This window comes from Dipodomys merriami, unplaced genomic scaffold (assembly GCF_024711535.1).
Source record: "Dipodomys merriami isolate MVZ:Mamm:240054 unplaced genomic scaffold, mDipMer1.0.p SCAF_3097, whole genome shotgun sequence".
Lineage (NCBI taxonomy): Eukaryota > Metazoa > Chordata > Mammalia > Rodentia > Heteromyidae > Dipodomys > Dipodomys merriami.
In genome coordinates, this window is record NW_027204601.1 from 6,735 (window position 1) to 24,357 (window position 17,623).

General features: G+C 56.7%; 1 long non-coding RNA gene across 1 annotated transcript; it reads right to left on the reverse strand.

Moving 5' to 3' along the window:
* Window positions 1-14,233: 14,233 nt before the first annotated feature.
* LOC138840982 (uncharacterized) lies at window positions 14,234-16,645 on the reverse strand. Its single transcript, XR_011376290.1, has 3 exons — window positions 16,560-16,645; window positions 16,288-16,379; window positions 14,234-15,561 (listed from the first exon to the last, which is right to left on the reverse strand). It is a non-coding gene; the product is annotated as an uncharacterized lncRNA (long non-coding RNA).
* Window positions 16,646-17,623: the final 978 nt, after the last annotated feature.

The following is a 17,623-nucleotide window of genomic DNA, read 5'->3' on the forward strand; positions in this document are numbered from 1 at the left end:
CAACGTCTTTCTGGTAAGACCAGAGTCTCCAGCTTCCTGCTGCCCCTCGCTTCCTGCGGCTCTTTTGGGGGGTTGGGGCAGCAATGAGCCTGGAACTCAGGGTGCTGTCCTTTAGCTTTTTCCCTCAAGTCTGAAAAGACTTGGACCCATCTCCCCCAAATCCAGTTCCCGCTTCCTTGATAAAACCACTGGAGTTATTCACGGAGCATGCAGGGACACCTGGGGACCCGGAGGGAAGGAGGGAACCCCAGGCACTGCAGGAGGGTGTGAACCTCCAAGGGCAGAGGAGAGGGGAGCAGGGCCCCCCCCCAGGCTCCGGCCCTGAGCGTGGGGAGGGCGGGGGCTGCAGGGCTGCGGGACAGGCGCAGGCAGAGCCTGGGGTTGGGACTAGCTTTCTTGCAGAAGAGTCAGGACCAAGCTGGGCACCGTGGCTCACCTGTCATCCCAGCTACTCAGGAGGCTGAGATCTAAGGATTGTGGTATGAAGCCAGCCTTGATCAAAAAAAGCTCAAGTGAAAGCACAAGGTCCTGAATTCAAGCCCAGGTACTGGCACACACACAAAATAATAATAATAAAAAGGAAGGAGAGAGAGAAGACATAAGCCACTGTTCCTTTTACCAATGGCCATGTCACACTGCCTGGCGGTCGGACCCCGCACCCCTCCGCCGTGGCCCAGGCCGGGCTCCGAGGGCAGGAGCTGCTGGTTGAATTCCAGCTGCAGTCCTCACCGCTGGAGCCATGGATCATGACCCATGTGCCTCAGTGCGTTCCAGATCTAATCAACTGAGGGAGGCCGAGTGACAGCCGCCTGATAAAAAGGGGAAGGTGGACACAGCTGTGCGGAGAGGGCGTGGGTCAGCAGGCCCAGCACCCTGTGGAGCATGCTCCTGCTCCCCCCCTCCCCCCCCATAGGGCTGCAGGAGAGGGAGGAGCAGAGGACACCTGCGGAGCGCAGCTGCCCCCTCAAGGTGGCTTCCGCTCTCCTGGGTTATTTCTGGGGCTGAGGCAGCCCCTTAGAGATGCCAGGAATTGGAGTGAAGGACATGCCTCGGGCTTGAACTCAGGGCCTGGGCACTGTCCCTGAGCTTCTTTGGCTCAAGGCTAGCACTCTACCACCCGAGCCACAGCGCCACTTCTGGCTTTTTCTGTGTAGGTCGTGCTGAGGAATTGAACCCAGGGCTTCATGCATGCCAGGCAAGCACTCTGCCACGGAGCCACCTTCCCAGCCAGGGCAGACCTTTTACTCCCTCCGTGGCTGATTCTTGGGTGGCCTGGAAGGAGGGAGAGCTGGAGCGAGGTTCTTTTGGAATGAGGGTGTTCATTTCCTGGGCTTCCCTAGTATGGAGCCCAGGCCCCTTGCTGTCCAGAGCCCTGGTCCGGCCAGAGGGCCAGGGCTGTACAGAGAGTACCCTGCTGCCAAGATAAAGACAGAAACAGGAGATTTACCAAGGGACTGGAACATGTGATTGTGGAGAAGTTCCAAGAAAGGCCGTGTGTGAGCTGGAAAATCAGGAGAGCTCCTAGCCAGATGCAAACCCAGTTCAAAGGCCTCCAGACCAGGGGAGCAGATGGAGTCACCGTCCAAGGCTAAAGGCCTGAGGGGGCGGTGGAGGCCGCCAGTGTACACTCCAGGGGCCAAAGGCCAGACAGCCTGGAGGACTCATGTCCCTCGACAGAAGTCTGTGTGTGTGTGTGAGAGAGAGAGAGACAGAGACAGAGACAGAGACAGAGAGACAGACAGAGAGAGAAGAGACAGAGAGAGGGACAGAGAGCCAGAGAAGCAAGACACCTTTCCTCTGCCCCTCTTTTCTATCAACACCCCCACAGACCCACATCCACTCAGGAGTAAGGGCTGAAGGCTCCTCTAGCTATCTGGGCATTCTTAGCCTAATCAGGTAGACACCAAAATCTAACCATCACAAGACAGCAGGATGGTGACATTGCCTGTGCCCTGCGCACACCAGACTTTCCAGAACGGAAAGGGTGGGGCATTTGCTCCTCCCCTAGCACAAAGGCAGTGCTGTCAGTTCACGCCTACATGGTGAAAGAAACAATACCTCTTACTTCTGGGTAAAGGAAGAAAGCAGATACATCTTCCACAACATACCCATAGGCACAAACTTTCTTCTTCCTTTTTTTTTGTGTGTGCTGATCCTGGGGCTTGAACTCAGGGCCTGGGCTGTGTCCCCGAGCTTCTTTTGCTCAAGGCTGGTGCCCTACCACTTGAGCCACAGTTCCATTTATGGATTTTGGGGTAGTTTATAAGAAATAACTTTTCCACCCTGGCTGGCTTCAAACTGCAATCTTCAGATCTCAGACTCCTGAGTAGCTAGGGTGAGAGCCACCAGTGCCCAGTGGCTGCTTCCTCCTCCTCCTCCTCTCCTCCTCTCCTCTTCCTCTTCCTCCTCCTCTTCCTCCTTCTTTCTCCTCTTCCTCCTCCTCTTCCTCCTCCTCCTCCTCGTCCTCGTCCTCCTCCTCTTCCTCCTCCTCCTCCTCCTCCTCCTCCTCCTCCTCCTCCTCCTCCTCCTCCTCCTCCTCCTCCTCTTCCTCCTCCTCCTTCTTTCTCCTCCTTCCTTCTTTTCCTGCACCTTTTTTTTGTGTGTGCCAACCCTAGGGATTGAACTCAGAGCCTAGGCGCTGTCCCTGAGCTTTTTCACTCAAGGTTAGAGCTCACTTGAGCCACAGATCCACTTTCTCCTTCTTGGTGGTTAATTGGAGATAAGAATCTCAGACTTTTCTGGCAGAGCTGGCTTTAAACTGTGATCCTTAGATCTCAGCCTCTTGAGTAGCTAGGATGACAGGCGTGAGTCACCTCCGCTCTTCTGGAAGCAAGAGCTCTGGGCAGCATCGCTTAGGGCTGTGGGATCAGGGGACAAAACTTCGCCCGTGAGTCAGTAGAGGTAAAGTTTAGGGGGCTGCTCCCTCCACCCCTGTTCCTGGACTCATTTGGAGCCTGTCAGCTTGAGGCCGGAGCCCAGCTGGCCCTGCTGAGCCCGTCTTCCAGAGGGGTCCTTCTGCTGTACGTGGAGCCAGCTGCTTCAGCACCATGAGGACAGAAAGGTCCAGCACATTCCACCCACATGGCTCACCGCATGCTTCCTCTTCTGAGAAGTCGGTTCACGGCAGAAGCACAGCATGGCTGTGCTCTGAATACTTGTGTCTCTGTCTCCCCAGAGCGCCTGTGTTAAAGGCATGCCCCTCCTCCCCCTGCCGTGTGATGGTAGTGGAGGGGTGTCTGGGGGTGTCTGGCCGGCGGCCAGGCCAGGCCCAGCCGTGGGGGTGGGGTCACAGCCCTGCGGGGCTCCTGGGAGGATACAGGGAGGCACCACCTAGGAGGCTGACTTTGATCACGGGCTTCTTGCTTTCAGACCTCCTCTCCTCCAGAAATACGACAGCTTTTTCTCATGTGTAAGTTAGCAGCCCGAGCTGTTTTATTATAGCAGCTCGGGCAGATTAGGGCGCGTGTGAAGCACCTGATAGCTGTGGGGAAATCACTGTGTGCAGGGAAGGAGACTGGTCCAGCCTATGCCTCTGGGTGGACGTGGGGACGCTGGCCATGGGGAATGACGCCATGCTGGGGGTGGGGTCCTGTCTCTCCTCATCCCGGGCTCCACGGCCACTTTGATGATGGGCCCATTGGGCGCTGACTGGGAGACTGGGAAGCAGGCCGGCCTCCTCCACAGAAAGGGAAGTTCTGGCTGCCTGGGCTGAGGTTGACCTGCCGTGCATTCGCACGGGGCACAGACATAGCCATGTTCTTCACCCACACAGACAGATCAGTCGTATAGCTCTTCCCCACACTTCCTTATTCCCAGTGTCCCAGTTACGTTCCTGCCAAGTCTGGACCCTCTGGCAAAACCGCTGGCCACAGGGACCCTCATGGGGTCACAGTGCATGCTGGGAGGAAGGCCATGCAGCCATCGGGCCGGGCCTCCATGGTGCTAGCCTGTCCCACGCAGGCCGGCATCCCGCCCCCCTCTGGTGGCGGCCTGCAGCTGTGCGCCTGGCGCCTGGCAGCAGCTCAGCTCAGCCCACCCGGTGACTCAGTTTCTGTGGAGGCCCAGAAGCGGCCAGGGATGATGCTCCATGGGGAGGAGGTTATCGGCAGCCGAGGCTCTTCCTCCACCATCCTCCAGGCCCCTCTGGATTCGTCTGTGGGGCCTGGTACCCTCGCAGCTCCCCTCCCCTTCTCTCTCCTCCCTGCTCAGCAGGTGGGGCTGTGGGGCGGCTGAGGGGCAGAGCCTCCCCCCCCACCTGTACTGAGCCTCCTTTGCTTCTAGGCCCCACCCAAAGCTAGAGGCTTTTTTGTTTCATTTTTTTTTTTTTTGTCGGTCATGGGGCTTGAACTCTGGGCCTGGGTGCTGTCCCTCAGCTCTTCAGCTCAAGGCTAGTGCTCTACCGCTTGAGCCACCGCGCCACTTCTGTTTGCTGGTGGTCTCACGGACTTTCCTGCCCTGGGCTGGCTTTGAACCGTGATCCTCAGATCTCAGCCTCCTGAGTAACTAGGATGACAGGCGTGAGCCACCGGCGCCCGGCAGCTAAAGGCTTTTGAGGGGTACCAGCCTGGGGGGGGTGGGAACAGCCCTCGCTGCACCTGTCAGGTGATCCATTCCAGAATGGGGCTGTAACTACGGCACCAGTTGCTGGACCCACCGGCACTGCTGTGAGCCTGATCAGAGCCGAGGCCCCATGGGCCTCCAGCCCCACCACACTGGGACCAGGGTCTGCTGGAAGACCTGGGACTCCAGTAGTCCATGTCATTTCAGAGCCAGGGCTGGGATGCAGCTTTGTGGCAAAGCATTTGCAAGTGCAAGCTCCTGGCTTCAAGCCCCAGTACCAAAAAAAAATAAGAGAAAAGACAAAAAAAGAGAAATATATTAATAAACAAAATTAAACAAGGATCATTTGAGGGAAAAAATACAGTTACAAAAAGACACAAACAAGTGTGAGGGAAGGGGCGACATGAACTGATGTAGTAACCATAACCCCTCTGTACATCACCTCCAAAATAACTATATTAAAAAATAAAAAGAGGATGTAGACCAAGGCCTGCGGCCTTGTAACAATCCTAGACACTGCCCACAAGTAAAATGTGCTCCAGCGAATGTTCAAAACAAATAAGCAGGTCTGGAAAGGTGGCCCAGTGGTAGAGCACTCGCCTTGAGCTGAAGAGCTCAGGGACGGTGCCCAGGCCCATTCAAGTCCCACGACTGACAAAGAAAAGAAGAGAAAAGAAAGAAGATGAACGAGCAAACAGAGCCAGCGTCCAGAGGGCCTGGTCTGCTCATCTACTTCCCCTGTGCAGTGCAGTTGGCTTCCCTGGTCCAAGGCCCTGTGTCCCTGTGGGGAGAGGTGGGGCTTAACGGCATGAGTTTTAGGTGTTGCTCTGGGGTTCTTCCTGGGGTGGATTTGGCCTCCCCTTCATTCATGGTCTGGGAGTCAACTGACCTGTGATTTTTTTTTTTTTTGGTCTTGGATCTTGAACTCAAGGCCAGGCGCTATCCCTGAGCTTCTTCACTCAAGGCTAGCACCCTAGCACCTGAGCCACAGCTCCACTCTTGTCTTTTTGGTGATTAATTGAAGAGTCTCACTCACATGAGCTGGGAAAGTGGCTCAGTGGTAGAGCGCTTGCCTTGCATGCATGAGGCCCTGGGTTTGATTCCTCAGTACCACACAAGCAGAAAAAAAAAGCCGGAAGTGGTGCTGTGGTTCAAGTGGTAGAGTGCTAGCCTTGAGCTGAAGAGCTGAGGGACAGCGCCCAGGCCAGGAGTTCAAGCCCCACGACCGACAAAAAAAAAAAAAAAAAAGAGTCTCACTCACAGACTTTCCTGCTCAGGCTGGCTTCAAGCCACTGTCCTCAGATCTCAACTTCCTGAGTAACTAGGCTTACAGGCATGAGCCACAGAGTTCTGTTTTTAAGGATTAGGTTAGAGTTTTGTTCACCGGACCTGGATGCTGTGTGCTTACACAGAGCGTGTCAGACTTTAACGGGTGTCCAGTGCCTGGGGGGCCACAGGGGACACACAAGTTCTGATGGCGTCTTGTCTGCTGTCACCACAGCCACCTGGCCTGTGCTGTTTGAATGGCCCCACCCCCAGCCTAGTTTTTGCCATTACAGTGAGATTTTCCACTTGGGCCACTGAGGTCTCCTCAGTGTGGTGGGCCGAGAGGAATGGTCGGAGAGCCCTTGTTTAAGGCCCAGGGCTCCCCTCACACTCACCCTCACAGTCATGCGTTCCTCTAGCCTCACCCTGGGCAAGCAGGTCCTAATGCGTCAGCAGATCCTGGAATTCCAGTCCCTGAGCCTTCCAGCCCCCCCTCACACCTCCATTACACCAACCCAGCCTGGGATTCCTAATTCAGTTACAAGGGGTCACCACATGACCCTGTTCCAGCTAAACCAACCAACTAACCAGCCACCTCATTAACTCCCTTGTAGGATTCTCTGGGCTGCAACCCAAGATGCATGTCTGGGCCTCTTTGCAATAATTTTGGCCTGCTTCAATTTAGACACCCCCCTCACCCCCCCCCCCCCCGTCTCTGTATCCACTCTCATGCGTTTACTCAGTTTCTCTTCCTCTTCTTCTCCACTGGGCCTATGTATACATCAGAGAGTGGTTCTCAGTGCTCTGAGTCACGTCCTGTCACTCACTGTGGGAATGTGTGCTCGCTAACTGATCTAGAAGCACCCAGGGCCGGGGCAGAGGGGACCAGCAGTGACCCGCCTGGAATCGGCCTCAGGGGAGCCCTGGTCATTTTCCTTGCTATTTGCAGGGCAGAAGGCACGGATCACGCGGTGGGCCGGCTCTGCTCCCAGTAAGAAGCAGCATCAGTCCCCAGCCTCCGTCCGCGTCTCCCCAGGTCCTCACCTCAATTTCCACAACTCCGGTTTCTCTTCACCAGTGCCCCCACCCTTCATCTCCGTAGCTGGGAGCTCATCTTGCCCACCGCCTAATCCAGCCAGGCTGGGACGAGGTTCAGACTTTCAGCAGTCCCCTCGGGCACATCTAGGAGCTCTTAGGTCAGGTATGGGTGCTTGATGGGAAACTCGAACCCCGAGCCCATCCTCCAGCATTAGGAGCAACTAACTAACTAAGGCCGTGCATTCCTGAGTTTTACACGGACGTTGAGGTGAGTCATGTAGACTTACTGAGCTCCTCAGGTCTCACTGGGCTGACTGGCTACTTCTTGAGCTATGCCCCAGCCTGTCCTTAATACTGCTAATAATCATTAATGTCTTTAAGTCTAATTAGTGTTGACAGCAAATTCCAGAAGCCCACAAAGCCATGCTCACAGCAGGGGGCGGGCCCTCAGTGCTCAGCTTAGGGAAAGAGTGGAGGAAAATAGGCAGCACCTTCCTATACATTTCTTTGCAATTTCTTGGGAATGTAGTTGTCTCAACATGTTAAAACAAGTGTCAAGCCAGGCAGGCTCACACCTGTGATTGGAGCTACGCAGGAGACTGAGACTTGAGGATTGAGGTTCGGAGACAGGCGGGCAGGAAAGTCTGTGAGACTCTTGTTTGTTTGTTTGTCAGTCGTGGAGCTTGAACTCTGGGCCTGGGCACTCTCTGCACTCTTCAGCTAAAGGCCAGTGCTCTACCACTTGAGCTACAGCGCCACTTCCAGTTTTCTGGTGGTTTATTGGAGATAAGAGTTTCATGGAGTTTCCTGCCCGGGCTGGCTTTGAACCATGATCCTCAGATCTCAACCTCCTGAGTAGCTAGGATTACAGGCGTGAGCCACCTGCGCCCGGCTACTATGAGACTCTTATCTCCAATGAACCGCCAAAAACCTGGAGGTGGAGCTGTGGCTCGAGTGGGTAAGTGCTAGCCTTGATCACAAAAGCTCAAGGACAATGCCCAAGCTCTGAGTTCAAGCCCCAGGACAGACAGACAGACAGACAGACAGAGAGACAGACAGACAGACAGACAGACAGACAGACACACACACACACACACACACACACACACACACACACACACACACATAGAGCAGCCTCTGTGACCGTGACAGACAGACAGACAGACACACACACACACACACACACACACACACAGCAGCCTCTGTGACCGTGCTGTTTTGGGGGCAGACGCCGGAGCAGGACCTCCTCCTCTGTCTCTGAGTCTGTGCGGAGGCTGCCCTCAGTCTGGGCCTGTGGTCTCATGGGAAGGCATGACTGGGCAGGGCCTACCTCTGTGCTGGCTTGTGGCTGTGGCCAGATTCAGTTCTGGTGGGTGGTGGCGTCTGGCTGCTGTCAGCCTCCAGAGCTCTCCCAGGGCTGCTCTGAGGGTGGAGGCTGCCTTCCAGCCGGGCAAGCCAAGATGGGGAAGTGGAAGTCAGGTACAAGTGAGCCCCGTCCCCTTTGACTTGCTTCTCCGGTGCACACCGGGGCCAGCCTGTGCCCTGGGGTGGGGGGTGGGGAGGGCAGGGACCCATGGGTGTAACCGGGCCCTGAGGAGCACCTGTGGCAGAACACCGCTGGAAAGCCGGATGCGTGGGGACACCACAGGCTGGTGGCAAAGAAAAGATCTACAGTGACACTGAGTCTGCAGGTACTGTCGCAGAGTGCGCCATCTGTAAAAGAGCAGGAATCGAATCCTCACAAATTCCAGGCTCACAGTCCCTGCAGGCTCCAAGTCTGGTGACGGCTCCAGGATGGGGCCTTGTTGCCTGGTGGGCCCTCTGTGGCCACACATGGGGGGGGGGGGCAGAGGCTGCGTGAGGCCTCTGTTTTAAACAGATGATTATTATTAAGGCATTGTCCAGGGGCTATAATTCCCTAAGTCAGGTAATGAGTACAGTTCTTCTTGGCAATCATCACTTCTTCCTTTGCTTCCCCCTGGTTTTGGAAAACATTCTTTGTGAGACTGGAGCCCTCACACTTGTCATCCTCGCTATTCCGATGGCTGAGGTCTGAGGATCACAGTTTAAAGCCAGCCGGGGCAGAAAAGTCTGTGAGACTCTTATCTCCAATGAACTACCAAAAAGCTGGAAGTGGAGCTGTGGCTCAAATCTACAGTAGAGCCCTCACCTTGAGCAAAAATAGCTCTAGGACAGCCCCTAAGCCCTGAATTCAAGCTCCAAGACCAGTATGGAAAGAAAAAAAAAATTAAGCTGGGAACCAGTGGCTCCCACCTGTAATCCTAGCTATTCAGAAGGCTGAGATCTGAGGATTGCAGTTCCACACCAGCCTGGGAAGGAAAGTCCATTGGCTCTTATCTCTGATTAACCACTCAAAAATCAGAAGTGGAGCAGTGGTAGATTGCTACCCTTGAGCAAAAGAGCTCAGGGACAGGGCCCAGGCCCTGAGTTCAAGCCTCACAGCTGACGAAATAAAAATCCATAAAAAGTCCAAGACAGCCAGGCACTAGTGGTTCACGACTTTAATCCTAGCTACTCAGGAGACTGAGATATGAGGATTGAAGTTTGAAGCCAGCTGGAGCTGGAGAATCTGTGTTAGCAAAATGAGTCCCTTCCCATAGCTTAGTCCACTCCGTCCCTTCTCCACAATTCGGCACGCCACTCCCTTCCCAGGAAGCACTAGGCCCCGTAGTAAAGACAGTAAATAATCAGCCTCCAACCCCCGTTCCTTGGGATGGCACTTCTCTGGGGCGCAGCTACCACCACGGAAGGCAACAAGAGCCCCTTAGAGTGACCTCAGGTCTGGGCAGCTGCAGGGCCCTTATCTACCACTTGGACAGTAGCCATAAATCCTAGTCCACCATGATGAAGCCCCTGGCCCGCATGTCCACACTGGGGTCTCTGCCTCCTGGCCTCTTCTAGCCCCTCCTAAACCTCCTAGGTTATATAGGTCACCCCAGACAATAGCCGGTGCTTCTTCTCATTCCTCCCTTATGAGAAGGGGTCTTCCCGCCCCCTTTCCTGGCAATAAAACATTCTTTGTTCTCTGTACCTGGATATCTGCGTGGTTCTCTGGCAAGTCGAATAATCTTTCAGTTTGTGAGATTCTTGTCTCCAATTAACCACCCAAAAGCCAAAAATGAAGCTGCAGTTCAGGTAGCAGAGTGCCAGCCTTGAGCAAAAACCCAAGGGCCAGTGCCAGGCCTTGAGTTCAAGCCTCAGTACTGGCACATGAAAAACAAAGACTGGAATGGAATACCAGGGACACCTTCTGGGTTCGCAGAGGTCTTGCATGTGTGTGGCGCGACTCTTGGCAAGCAGACACCCAAGCCAGGCCTGGCCCATGCTCCCGTTTGGAAAGCAGACGCTCAAAACAATTGGTTGATGCCCAGGGAAGACTGCTGTGCCCCACCAGGGCTCTTGACCCTCTTTCCCTTGACCTTCCCGCTTTCCCATTGACCTGTAGTGGGCAGATTCTAGGCTGCTTCGTGTATGCACTTGGGTTTTTCCTCCCTTATTTTTGGCCAAACTGTAAAATTTCCCAATCTTTCCGCTCTGTTTCAGTTTGATTCCAAGTCTCACTGTTAAACTTCATAAAAGCCCAAGCTGGGCCTGAAGGCTTCACCACTGTGAAAGGTCTTTCACCCGATAAACTAGCCAGGGGTGGTGGCTGGAGCCTGTCTTATTAGCTATTGAGGAGGATCAGGGGGCAGCAGTTTGAGGCCAGCCCGGGTCTCTCCCTCGTGAGATTCCTGACCCCCTTCCCCCGCCCCCTGTCCCCTCCACCAAAAAGTGAGACTCCACCTCAAGCAGTGGCTGGGAGTGGTGGTGAGCACCTGGCATCCCGGCAACACAAGGAAGCACAAATGAAGGGTAGAAGTCCACACCGGCCTGGACAAGCAGGGAGACCCTATCCCTAAAATAACCAGGACAAAAGGCCTGGGGTGTCATTCTTGGGGCCTGGCCTAGTACCACAAAAACAACAGCGAGTCCCTCATTCCCCAGCCTGACGGGTGTCAGGAACGGCCCCACACGCCCACCATCTCAGCGGAGTCCCAGGGAGACTCGAGCCAGCTTCCGGCCGGTCCCTCTACCATCACAGCCCCCACCGCCTCGCCCTCAGCCTGCCCCGACGCCGCCTCGCTGGCCTTTAAGATGTCCTAGCTCTTCCCATCCCCTGTCCAACCTGCCCTCACCAGAATCACCGGGGACAGCTTCCCCGAAGGCTTTTCCCGGCCGATCCTCCGAACTCTCCAGTCCTCTGCTGGAGACCTGACCCCGCACTTATAGGCCAAGTTCTAGGAACGAGCCCATCCCAGCGTCAGTTTTCTGTTTCTCCGCATCTTGTTACTGCAACAGAGCACCTAGGCAGGTCGCTTCTGAAGAAAGAAGGCTTTTGTTGCATAGCTACAAGGTGGAGGTCAAAGGGCTGTCATCTGCAATGGCCTGGCTGGCGGACCCAGCGTGGCCCAGCCTCATATGACAGGAGAGCCAGTGTCTTGTGGGCTTGGCCTGGGCCTGGACGCTGTCCCTCAGCTCTTCAGCTCAAGACAAGTGCTTTTTTTTTTTTCCTGCGTGTGTCTTCTGACACACTCTGTCCTCTGTACAGAGGACCAGAGTTCAAGGCTGGCGTGGGCTATGTGTGGAGATCCTGTCTCAAAAAGCAAGCAAGTAGGGAGGGAGAAGGGAGGGAGGGAAGGAAGGATAGAGGAAGGAAAGGAGGGAGAGGAGAAAGGAAGGGAACAAAGGGAGGGAGGGAGGATGGAAGGGAATGAAGGAAGGAGGGAAGGAAGGAGAGGAAGGATGGGAGAGAAGGAAGAAAGCAAGGAGGGAAGAAAGGAAGGAACTGAGAGAAGGAGGAAGGATGGAAGGGAAGGAGGGGAGGGAGGAAAGAAAGGGAGGGAAGAGGGATGGAGGGAAGAAAGGAGGGAGGGAAGGGAGAGAGGAAAAAGGGAGGGGAGAAATGAAGGAAGGAGGGAAGAAAGGAAGGGAGGGAGGGAGGGAAGGGGGAGATCAGTCACCAGGATTCCCTCACTTGGCTCCATCCTGACGGCTTTATCTCATCCTAATCACCCAGCAGAGGCCCCTCTCTGAGCACCTCAGTCTGATTACCTGTCTATCCTCTTATCCCCTGACCAAAGGCCACCACGCAGAGCCAGGGCGGCTGGCTGTGTCCCAGTTCCATGTCCTCCTACTGTGGAGCCTGGCCAGGACCGGAACAGCCAAGATGATGAGACCCCCCGGGGACCTGTGGGATGCACTGCGGGGGGGGGTACATGGAGAGCCAGAGATCTCCCCTAAGTCAGAACCCACCGGGACTGGAGGGGTGGGTGTGGGGCTAGTGCTCAGCAGCCCAGCCAGGGACTCATCCCACGTTCCCAAACCGGCCCTGCCAGGCCTCGGGTTCCTCTCCCCTGCGCTGAGATCTTACTTGCCAGGCAAGGGATTCTTCCGTCCGAGCAACAAGTAACAGGGTCATTGAGTGAGGCTGGAGGAGACGTCCGGCCATCCGAGCGGGGGCTGGAGAGGGGCTGGGGTGAGAGACAACGCCACCTGACGTGGTGGACGGAGGGCCAGCGTCTCCCATCCCATCCCTCTGGAATCAAAGCTGGCGGAGGACGGTGGTGACAAGGGCCAGCAGAAACTCAGCATGGCACGGATTGGGAAGCAGCTGGACATGCGCCACAGCTCTGTGACAGGCATCCTCTCCAGTCAGGGCTGGTCCAGTGTCCTGGGCTTTATGTCACGGAGCGCATCTCCCCCCTTTCCTTGGTTTTTTTTTTTCTTGCCAGTCCTGGGGAACGCAGGCCTGGGTGCTGTCCCTGAGCTTCTTTTGCTCAAGGCTAGTGCTCTACCCCTTGAGCCACAAGGCCACTTCTGGCTTGTCCTGTGTATGTGGAACTGAGGAATTGAAGTCAGGGCTTTGTGCATGCTAGGCAAGCACTCTACCGCTAAGCCACCTTCCCAGCCCCTCCCTCTCCTTCCCTCTTCCCCGCTTCTGTCTCTGCAGGAGCGTGCAGCAGGCGCCTTCCCATCAGGACTGCACAGGTGAGTAAGAGCGAGGCTGTCAGGGTGCTGGGGGCGGGGCTTGACCCAGGCCACGGTGGGGTAGGCCCCCGGCACACAAGTGTCTTCCCTTGGGTGTGAGCTGCGTGTGTTTTCAGGGTTGGGGGCTTTGGGTGAGGTCCCTTACACATGGTAAGATGTCTCCTTGGGAAATACCAGCACAGGTTCTAACGTGCAGCGACCCTGAGGACACACTGGGTGTGTCTTCATGGCCGCACACTGCACGAGTCCACTTCTAGGAGGCGTCTAGGGGCATCAGACAGGAAGCAGATGAGGAGCTGGGCTGGGGAGTCTGGGATTACCCAGCACAGAAGGTACAGTCTGGGATTACCAGGCACAGAAGGTGCAGTCTGGGAAGATGAGAAAGTTGTGGAAGTAGTTGGTGGTGAATGTGCTCAATGCCCCTGAGTTGTGGCTATGACCTGTGCACACACCTGTGTTGGGAGGCTGAGAACAGGGGGACTGAAGGCCAGCCTAGGAGAGACTCCTTCACCACCCACATTGGAGCTCAGTGGCGCATACCTGTCACCCTAACCTACATAGGAGGCTGAGATTGAGAGGATCGTGGTTCCAGGCCAGCCTAGGCAGGAAAGCCCAGGAGGCTGGACCCACAGAAAAGAAGCTGGGTGGGGTGGGGTGTGCTTGGGGCCCCCATGACTACAGGAAGCTACAGTAGTGGATGATGGCCTAGAGGTGTACCTGGGTGGCTGGGCATTCCAAACACAATCAAATTCCAAGCATCATCTGTGAATCACAAGGCCGGAAGTGTAACCCAGCTGGAAAGGGCACCGGTACAGCAAGCGTGAGGCCCCGAGATCAGCCGCCCCAACTACCTCAACTAAAAATGGCGATGATGGTCAATTCTGTGTGTTATTTTAACATGATTAAGGCAAACGTTGTCCCTCAGATAGGGAGATATTCCAGGCAGGGCTCCACTCGGAAGGATTTTGAGACCCAGCTTGCTCTCGGGGGTCTGCAGGCGGAGGAAAGGGGTGACTTCTTGAAGCCAAAAGCCACCCCCGCTGGTAGTCAGCAGAAGGAAGAAGCTGCAGCTCCCTGAAACTGGATTCTTCTAGTTGGCAGAGCGCCCAGAAGGAGGTTCTTCCAGAAGGGAGAGTAAGACCAAGGCCCAGGCTGCCTGTGCTCGCTCCTGGCCTGGCGAGACCCCGAGCAGGGAACCTGCCCAGCCCTTGTGGAATGGGACCACGGACTTCCAGGCACTGCGCAGTGTAAAGCCGAATTCGGAAATCCTTACCAAAAAGACCACCAGAGACTGTCACCAATGTAAAAGCAAAGAGTCTTTATTGCAAGCTCGAGTTTGGTCCCCCCATGCACATGGCAGCAGCCCATGACGTTGAGAGGCCCCGAGCCCAGGGTTACAGCACTTTTAATACACTTTTTTAGGGAAGGCAGGGGCTTTGCATACATCATAACTTCTTGTAACAAATCACTACAAACTGTGAGAAAATCATAAAACAACTCTATAGTAGGATTGGCGTGCTACAAAGCGGGAAAGGACCAGAAACAAGTTGGTTAGATCAACGGGGCTGACATACTTGAAACTGGTCAGCTTGCACCACAGGAGAGTCTCAAGAGGATAGGTGCTAAACTGCAGGGTGTTGGGTTTAGGTAATGGTCACCAGATCCCAGGAGGGGCTGTTCTGGAATTTCAGGTATCATAATTCCAGGCATTGGGCCTGATGGGGGTCAAGGGTTAAGTTGCGGAACTGAGATGGGGGTCTTAAGTGAAATGGAGTTGCTTAGGTTCCTCGCGTAGGTACTCCTCTGACAGACTGTTAAGGTCTGGATAGGAAATCACTCCCCACCCCCCAAAATAAAGGCCCTCACACTGCAAAGTCTTGGTGTCCCACGCCACGCCCAGAGGTGGAGGCTGGGAGGCTCTGGGAGTGGGCCGATTAACCGTGGTGGAGCTCTGGCGTGATTGGAGGCTGGGGGAAACTGGGAGGCGAGGACCGCTGGAGGAAGCCGGCATCTTTCCCTGCCGGGGTGCGCCTTGCCCCCTCCCTCCTGTCCCTCTCTTTGCTTTCCAGCCACCCCGAGGCAAGCAGCTCTGTCCTGCACATGCTCCCACCATCCTGGTCAGCCTCGCCACAAACCGCGGCACTGGAAGACGAACGCCTCTGAGCCCCGAGCCGGAACAAACCCTTCCTACCCTAAGCTGTCACAGAGACCCGTGAGCACGTCGATGCTGTGTTACAGCACAGCCCGGGGGGCGGGGGGGACGGGAGGGCCTGTGCAGAGCTGGCAGGCACTGGCCGGCACTGGCCGGGAGTCTGGCCTGTCTCGTGCTGGCTCCTCTGTCCTCGTCCTCCCAGCCTGGTCAGCCTGGTCCACCCTCAGGGAGGCCATCGGCCTGGCGGCTCTCCCCTCCCCCTGCCCTCATCTCCCTGGAGGATTCACGACAGCCAGCGTCGCCCGCCCTCTGGGCAGGTAGGTGATGGGACAGGACACCAAAACCCTGTTGGACCTGGCCCCACCGTGGGGCACCCAGGTGTCCTGCTGGACCTCCATGGCTATAGAATCGCCTCTGCTTCAGAAGGGTGTCGAGGCACGGGTGCTTCCTGGAATTGTCTGAAGAGGCTGGGCTCCGGGCACTGGTAGCCATGGGCTCTGAAAGGCAGGGGGCAATGAGACTGTTCTGAGCGTCTTAGGACATTGTTGATCTTTCTAGAACACTCTAGAGGCAACTGTGAATCTGTCACAGAATGTTCTGGTGGGCACCATAAGACTTCCTGGCCTGGCGCTGGTGTCTCACGCCTGTCATCTTAGTCACTCAGGAGGCTGAGATCTGAGGATTGTAGTTCAAACCCAGCCCAGGCAGGAAAGTCCCTGAGACTCTTATCTCCAGTGAACCACTAGAAAACTGGAAGTGGCACTGTGGCTCAAGTGGTAGAGTTTTCGCCTTGAGCAAAAGAGCTGAGGGGCAGCACCCAGGCCCAGAGTTCAAGCCCCACAACCAACAATAACAAAAAAGACTTCCTACAATGTTCTAGAATGTTCTGGAGAGAACCAAGGTTGTAGACCAGTCTAGAAGGGATTTCAAGTCTGTGCCAGAATGTTCTGGAGGGGATGGCAAGGCGCTATTTTCCAGAACACAGAGGGGGTAGGAGGGATGCTGGGCGGGCAGGCACTGGTGGCCAGGACAGAGTGGGGGGTAGGGGGTGGGGGGAGCTCCGGGCAGCCAGGCTGGGGTGACACTGGGGCAGGGTCTGGACCCCCCTGTATCTGTGCATGGGGACCCCATGCACATGGCCCTGAAGCCCCATCTTTCTGTGTTGTTTCTGGGGAGATGGCAGGTCAGGTGGGGGCACTGGTCCTGCTAAGGGGGGGGTGTACCGTGGGGTCAGGGAGTATCCGCCTTTGTGGTCCAAGCCGCAGCCCTTGTGGATCGCAAGCCAGAGGAAGGCGCTGAGCAGCATGGCGTATACCTGAGGGGGGGACCCCATGCCCGGGCATTAGCCATGCAGCAACCTGGGGTGGGGACCTCCTTTCCCTAAGAAGTCTCTAGACTTGGCCGAATTGGCAAGGGGTCCACTTGTCTTGGGGAGGAAGGATGCAGATTCCAGCCAGTGGCGGTGGGAAGGGGCAGCGTGGGGAGTGTGGCATACCGTGAGGGCCAGGCCGGCACTGGTCAGGGTGGAGGTGATGGTCCCATGTGTCCTCAGAAAGTTCCTGATGCTCTGCAGGCAGTCCTGCGGTGGGACAGCATGCCTGGCGCCCACCCCGACCACCATCCCGGCCTGCCCGGACTGCCCCCCCAGCTCTGACCACCGTCCCTCCCTGCCCGGCCTGACCCCCAGCCCTGCCCACCGTCCCTCCCTGCCCAGCCTGCCCGGACTGCCCCCCCAGCTCTGACCACCGTCCCTCCCTGCCCAGCCTGACCCCCAGCCCTGACCACTGTCCCTCCCTGCCCAGCCTGACCCCCAGCCCTGACCACCGTCCCTCCCTGCCCAGACTGCCCCCCCAGCTCTGACCACCATCCCTCCCTGCCCAGCCTGACCCCCAGCTCTGACCACCATCCCTCCCTGCCCGGCCTGAGTCCCTCCCTGCCCAGCCTGCCCGGCCTGACCCCCAGCCCTGACCACTGTCCCTCCCTGCCTGGCCTGCCCAGCCTGACCCCCAGCCCTGCGGGGGGGGCTGGCCTACCCCAACCACCCTCCCTCCCTGCCCACCACCATCCCTCCCTGCCTGGCCTGCCCAGCCTGACCCCCAGCTCTGACCACCATCCCTCCCTGCCCGGCCTGACACCCAGCCCTGACCACTGTCCCTCCCTGCCCAGACTGCCCGGCCTGACCCCAGCCCTGGGGGGGGGCTGCAGGGCCCCAGGCATGGGGCTGTGGGCAGTAGTGGTGCACAAGTGTCCAGGGAAAGCCACCTGACTTCTGGGAAAGCAGCTCAGGAATGGTGATACCCAGGGTCCCAGCCTGCTGGCTGCCATGGGGACCTTGGGCTGCTTGGGCCCCAGGGGGTGTGGGGAGGGGGACAGCTTCTCTGAAGCACTTCTGAGATGGCTGCTGGAGGCCGGGGGGCATGGCCCTCGCTCTCTGGGGGCCCAGTTCTGTCTGAGCCTCCAGTGCTCCCCAAAGCGTGCTTCTCTCCCAGAAATGAGGTGACTGCCAGTCCTCCTGCAACTCTGCTGGCACACATAGCTTTCTGGGCAGGAGGGAGCGTT